This window comes from Pteropus vampyrus, unplaced genomic scaffold (genome assembly GCF_000151845.1).
Source record: "Pteropus vampyrus isolate Shadow unplaced genomic scaffold, Pvam_2.0 Scaffold18, whole genome shotgun sequence".
NCBI lineage: Eukaryota > Metazoa > Chordata > Mammalia > Chiroptera > Pteropodidae > Pteropus > Pteropus vampyrus.
This window is the reverse complement of record NW_011888799.1, coordinates 5,332,651-5,344,512: the sequence shown is the minus strand read 5'-3', so window position 1 is coordinate 5,344,512 and position 11,862 is coordinate 5,332,651. Positions and strand designations below refer to the sequence as shown.

Below are 11,862 nucleotides of genomic sequence, written 5' to 3'. Positions count from 1 at the left end.
CTCTCAGGACCCCCAAAGAAGGGACAACTTGTGGGAGTGAGGGTTCAAGACCTGTAGGGCGTGGATCAAGAGAGAGACGATTACTGGGGCTGAAAGCCCCAGGAATGCTGCAGGAGATCCCAAGAAACTGCCCCCTGGAATCCCTCCCAATTCTGCTTCAGTCAGGGCCCCATTAGCACACACCCCATCTGTTGGACCTCAGCCAAACAAGCCAGCCACAGGGCCTGGCTTTCCTCACTAGGAACTGCAGGACAGATTAAACTCAGTGGCCAACGTGGCTTTGATCTCCAGCTCACAGCCTCTCCTCTCTTGTCTCCTCTAGATGGGATCTATTATGGAGACAATCGGTTTGACACGGTGAGCGAGTCAGGAACAGCCACGCTGAAAGCTCGGCCACGAGTTCGACCCCTACTGACCTTCCTTCCTCTGGTGAGTACAGTTCTGCTCTGCGATCTGAGGGTCTGCTCTGGATGGGCCACCTCGGCTGCCACGGAGGAGGTGGCCCCACCTGTCCTGCCCTAGTGGGCATCAGTCTCACCCTCTGTCTATTCCTTTCCTTCCTGATGCCAACCCAGGGCAGCTACTGGAAGGAGGCATCACTGAAGCTCATGGCAGGAAGGCTGAGATTAGGGGTGTCAGCTCCTCCGGGTCAGAACTCAAGGAGAGGTTATGGGGAACTTGTGCGCAGAGGCAACACAGAGGTGGGTACCTCCAGCTAAGCAGGATTCATATTCCACAATCATCAATGGCTGCCTGCTCTGCACCAGACCCTGCAGTAGATGCTGGAATGCAGAGATGACTGAGCTAGCATTGCTGCTCTCAAGGCAGGACACAAATGAGAAAACAGACTGATAGAATGTAGGCCAGAGCAGGGGAAGTTGATCTAGCCACAGGGGGTGGTCAAGGAGAGCTTCCTGGAAGAGGTGACACCTGCGCTGTCTCGAAGGACAAAGAGCTGTGACTCTTGGGAGAAGGACACTTGAGACAAATTTGTTTGTGGGTCTGAAACTGCAGGAAACCAAAAAACTCCATTCTGGAGCCTGTGGTTGGGCTTTTGTTCTTTGACAAGGAGAAGGACTTAAAACAACTGCTCTGTGACAGGTTCTATTTACCGTGATGAAAGTTCCTGGGTTTTCTGGGACAGTCTAGACCAGCGCAGTCCAATAGAAATGTAACGTGAGCCTCATGTAATTTTAAATTTTCTAGTAGCTACATTACAAGTAAAAAGAAATAGGTAAAATTAGTTTTAATAGTATATTTTACTTAAGCCAATATAGTCAAAAGATTATATTTCAACATTTAATCAATGTAATAAAATGTTTCACATTCTTTTTTTCGTACTAAAGTCTTTACAATCTGTTGTACTACATTTATAGCAGACACATCCCACTTCTGACTAGTGACATTTCAAGTGCTCAGTAGCCACTTGTGGCCAGCGCTACTGTATTGGACAGCCCAGATCTGAAGCCTAAACAGTCAGTCCTGTAAATTCTATATTCACTCTTGTCTGTCAGGTGGGTCCTGGTTGGGACAGTACTATCACTGGGGTCCGTGAGGATTTGTACTGCCTATACAGATGAGGCACCTAATCCTGGTCTATGTTCTCAGGCACCCCATACCTCGATCCTGGGCAACTGCAAGTTTTGCCCAGCACGGCCTGGCATAGTCACTTTCCTCTCTCCATTACCAATTTTTTCCCAGTTTGTCTAACCTCACTCACCAGACCCCAAGATTTCTATATGGGAGAGACCGAGTCTTACATTCTCCTTGTTGCATCCCCAAGGCCTCAATGTGGAAGGCTGAGCACACAGACCTCCGGAAATACAACTTTAAATAATGTATTTTCTGCTTATGAATATAATTCATAGGGGAGCATTTGAGATTTTCCTCCCTGGTTATGATGTTAACTAGGCTCAAATAAATTCATAAAAAATATTTTTAAATCACATACATCATAGACAAAACACAGAGTGAAACACCAACAACAAAAGGTATAAAGCGAATGAGTCAGCCCCTACCTTTGTTTCCAGAGATGCATAAAACTGTTGCAGGGGTCACTGCACCCATAAATGCAGATGAAATAATTTTGAGATTTTCTAGAAATCACCAGAGGTGAATTAGATGCTCTCCCCTCACATCCCCTCAGTACACATACTCGGAATCACCATGGTGTGGGCCCAGGGCTGACATGCCCAAACCTGTTTTGGTGGTTTAAATATTGAAATAAATGGCTGTTGCCCCTTGAGTGGCTCCTGCTGTCCTGGCTCCTCCCCCAGATCTGAACCAGCAACTAAAGGTTTACTGCAGCACAGCTGAGTTTATCCTGATTAGCCCGTATCCTGTACGCCCCACCCACCCACTTGGGGTACCTTTGGTGACAAGGGCAAGTCCTAGCCTTTCTGCTCTCCTCTCTTCTGGTTCGAGTCCTGTGTTTAGGATCTGATCTGGGCCAACCAAGACCTGACTCAGGGGCCGTGCAGACCCCAGGCAGGCTCCACAGAAGATTATTGGCGGGGAGGGCAGGCGCACTGGAGTGGGCTTGGCTGGCTGGTCAGGCCTAGAGTTCTGAGGCTATTTTCTGGGAGCAGTCCTTCCAGGCAAGCCGTAGAGCCAGTCCCAAGAAATGAGGACCTCTCCCACACTCACACCTCCTTCACTGGTGAGGGCCAGAGAACGAACACACGGAGAACTGACGACAGAAAAGGGCTCATCAGTCCCACACCACCGCATTTTCCCGAAACAGGAACTGAACATTGGAAGGGAAATTTCGCTCCATGGGAAAAGGGGGAAAGGCAGGTGGAGTGACTGTTCGGGCCGCGTGTCAGGCAGCATTCCAAGTACCCTGGATATGTTATCAGAGTCGACAGAGCCACCCTATTGGGAAAGTGCTGTGATCAATATTCATTTTACAGATGGAGAAGGTGAAGGACAGAACGAGACAGAAACTTGATTAAGGTCATGCAGATCATAGTGGCAGAGCTGGGATTTGAACCCCTGCAGCCAGGCTCCAGGATCCAAGTTCTATTCAGGCCTTCCTACTCTCCCCTCCCCCCACTACCTAGAAGCTTTTTTCTTACCTCCCAGCGACAGCCTGCAGAACCACCTGCATCTTCTTGTCTGCCGGGGCCTGCCAGACACCAGGGTCTCTTGCCTGGTCATAGAACCCTTTGAGACCATGACGAGGCTGTGGGCCACAGATATGTGATTTTGCTTACTTTTTCAGCAGAGAGCTCTCAGGCCCCTGAAAGCCTACCTATGGTGCACCTTTAGAGTAGAAACCCTTGACCCGATGGCCCATATCCCGGGGATGTCTCTGTGCTCCTGATTCAGGTCGTAAGATATAAAGCAGTCCCAAAATCTTTCATCACCTGCTCCTGGGCTGAGGGTAATCTGACTCCTCTCCCTTAGGCCCTGGGCCAGGTCCTTTGCTTTCTTCCAGCAGGGGCAGGAGGCCTGGAGAATGAGGAGAAGTGAGAGGGCAGAGCTTCTGTGGGTGTGGTTCCCATATAGATTCACACAGGCTCACCCATCCCCGACCCCTAGCCCCTCTAAGTCAGGGTGGCTGGGGAGTGACACTCTCCTAACCAGCCGGGCCTCGCCCCTCCCTGGCTTCCTTTCATAAGATCACAGGGCACCTGCTATGCCAGGCTTTTCTGGGGCAGGGGAGGCGCAAGGCAGCCATGCTGAGAAGCCAGGCAAAGGCCGGGCAAGGCCCATGCTTCTTCTGAGCTCTGTCGGTGCCTGGGCCGTCTTCTGAATGCACCCTCACTGTTAGTACCCCAAACGAGCCTGCAAAGGCATGTGCAAGAGGAAAGGGCAAGATGGGGGGTAGGGACAGGTGTTTCTGTCACCTCCCTGGAGCCTCTGCACTCTGTTTGAGGTGAGAGTCCAGAAGACTAAAAAATACTTTCTCAGGCATCCAGCAGCTATAGGCCAACTATGAAAAAGACCTTGGGATCCCTCGGTGACTGGGTCGGGACCCTGATTGATCCTCAGGTAACTGGCACCAGTCCTTGCTCTGCCACTGGGCTGTGGGTTGGCTGAGGGCCAGACCCTTCTCTTCCCTGGGCCTCTGGCTCCTCATCCACATCAGGGTCTACCCTGCTTTGACTTTCTGTGTGAAAATAACTTCCTAAGGGAGGGGCAGGAGGTGTGGTCAGCATTCTGGAGGCCTCCAGAAAAGCCTGGCCCCTCACGACAGATGGATTATTCCTTGAGCTCTGCTTCCACTTCTGAAAAGGGCAGCGTTCCAGCCTCTAGGGCCATCCCATTTCCTGCTCCAAGAGCTATGAGGAACTGGATCACAGTCATTAAGCTTCAAAGCTGCGGATGACCTCAGTGCTCACTGGGATGAGAAAACTGAGGCCCAGGGAGGAGAGGGTCCTGTCCAGGTCACACAGTTCAGTAGAGGCAGAGACCTGAGCCCGGGTCTCTTCCCAATCCAGTCCCGTCCACACCATCATGGGTCTTGGCTGAGTGGGGAAAGGATCATTTCTCCCCACTTACTCCTACTACCAAAGGGAAGCTGGGCCCAGGGCTCAAGCCAAAGCCTGTCCCTAGCTTTCCAGAACCCAGTGAACAGAACAGCTGGTGGTAGAAGGGTTGTACTTCTCTCTGGTGCTCCTTCTTGCCCTCCCCTGGTCTGAACAAACCATCCCCAGGGTGATGCATATGAGGAATTAAAAATTAAATGCCAATGCGGCGAGTATGGAGAAACTGGCCAGACAAGTCCCCAGGGGTGCCCCAGGTGGTGAGAGCTTCCTGGGTTACCCCACCCTCTGAGTCAGGCAGGCCTGGCTGTGCCTGGGGAGGTGTCAGGCTGGGCTCGGGGCAGGCCCTGCCTGCTCTGGACCCCCGCCTGGAAACTCAAAGAAACAGCCTGAGTCAGCTGGATTTCTCCTTTCCACTCCACCCTCTGCCGCACGAGCTCATCTCTGAACTTGAGGCCCAGGCTCCCTTTGGGGTTGGCATTGGGGATTTCTAGGGTGAGCCAGGCAGGGCAGTCATTGGTTTTTGACAGATTCATGTGGCCCATGTTGGCCGGAAGAGTTGTAGGTGAGAAAGCTCTGTGTGATCACACGGAGTGGGTGTCACAGCCTGCAGTGAGTGTACAGACGGGGCTCCCATACGCACCGTAGCCCACCCCTCTCTCCCCACCTGGCTCCTTCCCGCACAGTGAGGGCCTCCAACCGAACCTCCCAAGCTCCATCCACACTTTCATCCTTACCCACAAGCAGCCACAGCTTGGTCACCCCGTGGGCTCAGGAAAGTGCACCCCGTATCCCTCCCCACCCCCCAGCTCAGACTGCCCCCTTGAGTGGACTGATAGGGAAGAAGCTCACTCTAGAAGTAGGCTTAGGGCCATCTAAGAGGGAATTTTGTTGACCCCTGTACCTGAAGCGGGGTCAAGAAGTGGGGGTTCCCCTTGACCCCTTGGACGCCTTGCCTTGTAGGGAGGAGCTGAGCCCTTGCAGCACGGCTTCCAGGACAAGGCCTGGCAGCCTGGGTCCAAGAGTGGCACTGGGATGGCAGGCAAGTGCGGCCAGAGGAAGACAGACAGCCCCACTGGTGGATTATTCTCTGGCCCCCGGGGGGGCAGGGGTTACGAGCTGAGACCAGGGAGGAGAAATGGCTCAGCTCTTTTATGAAATGCTCACTGGCTCTCAATTTCAGAGAAGCTGCTTTATGAGGAACACTAGGAACACAGACACCCCTGCAGTCCCACGGCCCCTCAAAGCCAGGAAAACATCTGGCTGGGTTTCCCCCAGCTGGAGACGTTGGTGCCTGAAAGGGGTTTCCTTGTGGCTCTCACGTTGGGCTCCCATTCCCCCGTTCCCCAGCCTACAGTGGTGCCCCCAACCATGCCCGGCTCCCACTCTGGCTCAGGGTTGTCTCCCTTGCCCCCTGCAGTTCTACACCTGACTCTGAGGTGCCCTGACCAGGCTCCAGGAGGAATCTGGTGAGGAGGTTCACATTTTACAATGTGTAGCTAAGACTCAGAGCTGGCCTTTGTCCAAGGTTAACCATGTGTTGCCCATTAGCCCAGCCCTGGTGACCCACCTTAGGGTTTGGCTGGGTTTTGAGGAATTCCAGGCATGAGGATGTGTGTCCCAGACTTGAGGAGGCCAAAGGGGCAAGGCTGGAGGCATTGGTTGAGTGAGCCCTGTCCCCTGGAGCCTTGGTAGTACAGCAGGAGGCTAGCAACAGGCTCTGACCCCCTAAAACTTCAAGGGGGAGACTAACCTCAACCTCTAATAGTGAGTGTTTTCTTCCCTTCCTCCTCCTTCCTTCTTTCCTTCCCTTTCACCTCTTCAACTCTGAGAGGTTTGTAGTCCAAAGGGCAGTAGGGGATTCCCAACGACCTGCCTCTGACCATGGGGAAGCACCCATGTCTTTAGATCCACCAGAGAGACACACGCTGGGGTCTGTGCCCAAGGACGTGGGCTGCTCCTCAGAGCCTTGTTAGATCCTGGGAAGGAAAACCCAGGGGAGATGCCCCTTCTCAAGCACTAACTCTGCAGGATCTGAAGCATGCGGTGACACACTGGGAGATGGGATCACCCCCATTTTAAAGATGAGAAACTGAGCCTCAGAAGGTGTGGGAGGGGCACCCTTATTCATCAATTATGTGTCAGATACTGTGCATGACTGCTTTGGGACGATGGAGTTAAATTAACATTGCCAATCTGGTCTGTCTGATTCCAAAGTTCTTTTTTTCCCACTAGGTCACAAGAATTTTTTTTTTAATTATTATTAGGTTTGGGTTTTTTTAAAAATCAAGGAGGAAACAGAACTTCATTGTTAAGTACCCAGAAATAGAGTATAAGGAAGATATAAGTATAAGGAAGAAAATAAATATAAATATTCTTGGAATGGCCACCCTTGTCCCCAGCCTCCCTCCAACTAATCATTGCTGGATAACTTTCAATACAATAGGCCGTGATAGCTTTTAAAGGGCTGCTTGACCGAGCTAGAGAGCTGGCTTGTGCCCTGTGAGGTGAGCGAGGTGACCAATGATCTTAGCTTCTGGGCGTTGTCTGGGTGTGGGGAAGAGGAAAGGCTGAGGCCCAGTTTCTGTGGAGTGCCCCACCTGGCAGGGCCAGGGCTGGACTCTGCCCCAGGCATTGAGCAATGGATGCTTTGCAGCAGCAGTGCAGGGAGTGGCCATGGCCGTGGCCATGGCTGGCTGCCTGCTAGCCTGAGGAGGGAAGCACCAGCTGGCTGGTCCCACAGAGGTTCTCAGATGCTCATTTGTTTGTTCTCAGTTTGCTTCCTTGCCCACAGATTGGTGCACCTCTCTCTTGATGTGGGGCTGCCACCTTGAAAGGGTCACACTCCCCTGAGTATGTTTGAGGCACATGCCAACCCTAGAAGACAGCACCCTAGGGCACTGGGTCTGTCATTTTCCCAGGGAAGCACGCTAAGGGTGGGGACAGCCAGCTCTATAACTGACTGCAGCAGTTGGAGTCCCATGTCTGAGGCCAACAGTGACGTCAGGCCCAGCCCTGCTCACTGGGACTCACTCTGTGGCTCCAGGAAAAGCAGTTTCCTCCTCCCAGCTCTTCTCCTTTTGCCAACCTGCCCCTGCCCCTTTCTGGAGGCAGAGAACTATCTGGAGACAATGGCAGACATCTCTTCCAACATCCTGCCATCGAGGGATAGCCCCAAGTGTCCAGGCCACTACACACATGGCATTTGTGAGCTGAGTCACAGACGGGACGCCTTATGGGCCTGGACTCACAGAACGCCGTGGTCGAAGGGATCCTTAGAGGGTGTTAACCGCAGAGGCAGGGATGCCGAGAGCAAGAAGTGACTTTGCTCCGAGTTAATAGGTGGTGGGACTGACACCAGAACACAGATCGTCCACCTGTATTCTCTGTCTTGTTTTCTTTCTACCACTCAGTCACTCACCCGGGGATTTATTTACTCCACTAACATCTTGGAGTTTTCCAAGCTATGACCCAGCCCCAGAACCTCCGGACACCCCTTTCAAGGGATGTTCTCTCTGCCCCTGAATATCCTTGCAACAAGGACCCCACTTGCTCATGAGGGAGTGAGGTCCCCAGGCACAGTGCAGTGGGGAAACTATGAGAACCACTAGGTGGAGCCCAGCATTTGTGCAGTACCAGGTGGGGAGAGGGTGGCAGGAGCTACAGAGGGGACAGCTTATGAAAGGTCTCAAATGCCACATGAAGGTGCTTGGATTTTATCATCTGGACCAGCAGAAGGATTCCGAGACCTGCTCTGAGACGGATTTTAGAAAGAACGTACTTGCGTCAGGTTTGGAGAATGAAGTAAGGAAGGGGCCACAGAAGTATCTGGAGATATTGGTGGTGGTTTGTCTGTCTGTCTGTCTGTCTGTCTGTCTGGGTAAGAGACAAGAGGACTGAAGTAGGACCTAGGAGGTGACGGGAAGGGAGGAACACAGGAAGTGCCTGGCCAAATTGGGTGACAAGCTGGGTGTGCGGGTGATGTCCAAGTGCCTGGAAAGACAGTGATGTATCTCTAGCTGTGGGTCTTTGGGCAAGTCGCTTCGACACTACGCCTCCGTTTCCTCATCTGTAAAGTGGAGGTGGCAATGACAGCACCTATCTCATGGGGTAGTTGTGAAAAGTAAATAAATTAAAGAGATGGTACAGTGAGTGCTAGGCAAGTAGCAGCTGTTACTATTGTTAAGATTGGGAGGACTGGGGGGAGGAGAAAGAGAGCGTGTGAGGTGCTGATGGCCAGTGGATGGATAACCTCCAAGTCTCCACTAACACTTTCTCTCTCGATATTCTTGTCATTGTTTTGTTTAACGTGTTTAAATTATAATACACACGTAACATAAAACTTACTATTTTAACCATTTTTAAATGTATGATTCAGTGGCAGTAAGTAACTTTTTCTTTTTAACCAATCCTAATGTGCAGAAAAGTTGCAGGCATAGCTCAGACAGCTCCCCATTGCCTTTGCTTAGATTCATTGCATTTTGCCACATTGGCTTTATTTGCCCCTTCCCTCCCTTGGTATATACTTAATGTTTCTTCCTGAATTGTCAAAGAATAACTTGAGACATAGTGCCCATTTACTCCTAAGTACTTCAGTATGTGTTGACTAAGAACAGGGACGTTCTCTACACAAGGATCAAATTCAGGAATTCAGGATCAATACATTGCTACTACCCAATACACCTTAATATATGTTCAATTACTGCCAGGTGTCCCACTGGTGTCCTTCATGGCACACCCTTCCCCCATCCCAGGCTCCAATCCAGGATTATGAGTTTTCATTTAGGTGTCGCCTCCAAACCCTCGTCTTATACCTCGAGGCTTTTCCTTTGTCCTCTGAGCCTGAGAGGGCAGGTCAGGAAATTCTGCACCCATGCGGATGGATGCTATCTACACCCGTACATTTGTATACTGAAATATGTCACCATCCAAGCAGTGCACTCGATGCCAGCTGCCTGGGTCCTGTGGCGAGTGAGGGGAACTCATCTCCCAGGTCTGTTTTTCTAGGACTAAGATTAAAATGAATTTCTATTTGCCGTCTCTGAATACACACAGTGGAAGGGATACAGCTAAGTGAGCCACCAGAGCCTGTGTGGACATGAATGGGACGGAGCAGGGCCAAATGGGGCCTGGAGAGGTGGGGCTGTGTTCGGTTCAGTACTGGGAGCTCCTGAAGGGATAAGGCTGGACTTTGAGACCTGCCCCAAGGTTGGTGGACAGTGGAGTACCACAACACCTGAAGCACGGTGGTGAAGTGGTGGGTATGTCATGGGACCCCGTTGTATATGGGACCTGAAAAGTCTAAGCTCTGCCTGGGCAGCTTCTCCAAGGCTGCTCAGGAGACGGACTTCCATCCTGTGGTCTTGGCAGTCTAAGCATTTCCAGAGTTCTTCAGGATCAAAGTGTGGGTGGGCAGTAGTACTTCCGGCCCATAAAGTCGGTCCGTCTTCCTCCTCCACACATAATTATACTTAAGCACTCAGGGTGATCCAGAAGGTGCTTCCAGGATTCTAGGAAGCTTAGCTTTAATTGTTCACAATGTTTTTGCCTTTGTAAGAGAAAGGATTAGAAGACATAGTCCTTCGACTAACACTGATTTCCTGGATTAGAAATATTATCTCATTTAATTCTCATACCGGTCATGCAAAGTAGGAAATATCTCCATTTTATAAGTAAAGAAAATGGCTCTCAGTGATATGTAGAAAAGGTAAGTCGGGAGGCCTAGGTTTGCTTCCTGGCTCTGTTAAGGGATTTGAGATAATATAGGTAAAGCTCTCAGTATAGTGCTGGCACACAGTAGGTGCATAAATGAGAGTTTAATATCGCCATCTTCATCCCACATCGCCACTGCTCATCCAACATCACACTGCTGGCAAAATTCAAAACATGAGTTTTGATGCTAAATACCCAAGTCTTTCTGCTTTCCAATTATGTTCAATTATAATCAGATCTCAACGTGGCTTTTGAAGGTCTCCATCTCCTCAAAATTAAAGTGTACATATTTAGTGGATGTTATTAGACAACCAGTGATGTGTGTGTGCATGTATGCTGCATCTCAGAATGTCTTGGGAGACATTCCTCAAACAGGCTGGTCCCTATACCTGCCCCTGGTTCAGAATTATGGTTTGAGAAATACTGAGAACAGGTGTGTGTTGGCCATGTGAATCAAGTAGCGACAGAAGAGACTAGATGATGTTGGCTCAAGGACATTCCAGCTGCAGAATTCTTTTTTTAATTTTTTTATTTTCTTATTTTTACGCCTATAGCACCTGGTCTTCCTAGGTGGTCTCCCATCCAAGTACTAACCAGGCCCGACCCTGCTTAGCTTCCGAGATCAGACGGGATCGAGCACGTTCAGGGTGGCACGGCTGTAGTGCAGAATTTTTAAGAACAAGAAGATGAGTTGTTTATTGCCCCCCAAGTGACCAAAGAGTAAGTCTGAGATTACCCTTGGTCACTCAGGGTCTTGTGGATATTTCTGAAACATCTATTTTGAATCCCCCTTCTTGTATATTAAGCCATTAGACCCAGAGGGTTAGCGCCATCAGCCCTTTAGTGAGTAGAGTGCTGTGACTGGGATCGTGTATTTAGAGCACAGTGCAAGTATTATTGTTAGAAACAGAGGGTGGGAAGAGGGGCACAGCCTGACCAACACCCAGCGTCGGGGATGAACATGAATTAAATGAGTGTGTTGAAAGGATGGTGGGAGGGAGTCAGTCAAGCTCACGTGCAGAGTGGGTATATCATGTGAATGGGAAATAAATGTTGGTGGTCATGTGTGAGGCTAGGTTGTTGAGGACCTTGAAAGCTACCATAAAATGCTCTAGAGCTCTTCAAAGGACAGGTGTGTGGACTTTGTTGACATGTGGAAATGTGTGTTTGGAGAAAAAGTAAAATGCAAAATAGTATGTACAAGCCCACAGCTGTGTAAACACATTATGGTCTGTTAAACTTAGAGATCAGAAGGGCATCTGCACTGCTGTAAATGGTCTGGTTCATCACTTTTTCTTTCTTTATTTTTCTATGAATACAGAATGAAAACTAAGAGCAAACAGGAGGCCAGGCCAGGGATTCAGCTTTTAACTTGTGGACATCTACGGGTGTCATGGCAGATTTTTTTGTTTGTTCTGTTTTATTTTGGTCTAATTGAGATATAATTCATACACAATTGAGTCTCATTATTTGTGGGTTCTATATTTGAAAATTCACCTACTCACTAAAATTTATTTGCTACTCCAAAATCAATACTCGAGATGCTTTGGACATGTGTAGAGGGATGAAAAATTTCAGTCACCTAATGCACACACTCCCGTCTGAGGTCGAATAAGACGACACTTTGCTTCTTGTTTCAGCCCTCATACTGTAAATAAGT

General features: G+C 49.9%; 1 protein-coding gene and 1 pseudogene across 1 annotated transcript in view; one reads left to right on the top strand and one right to left on the bottom strand.

Moving 5' to 3' along the window:
- CUNH6orf132 (chromosome unknown C6orf132 homolog) overlaps positions 1-11,862 on the top strand; it is a 34,107-nt gene that overhangs the window by 12,124 nt on the left and 10,121 nt on the right. The window lies entirely within an intron of this gene.
- Positions 10,748-10,866, bottom strand: LOC111736198 (annotated as a pseudogene).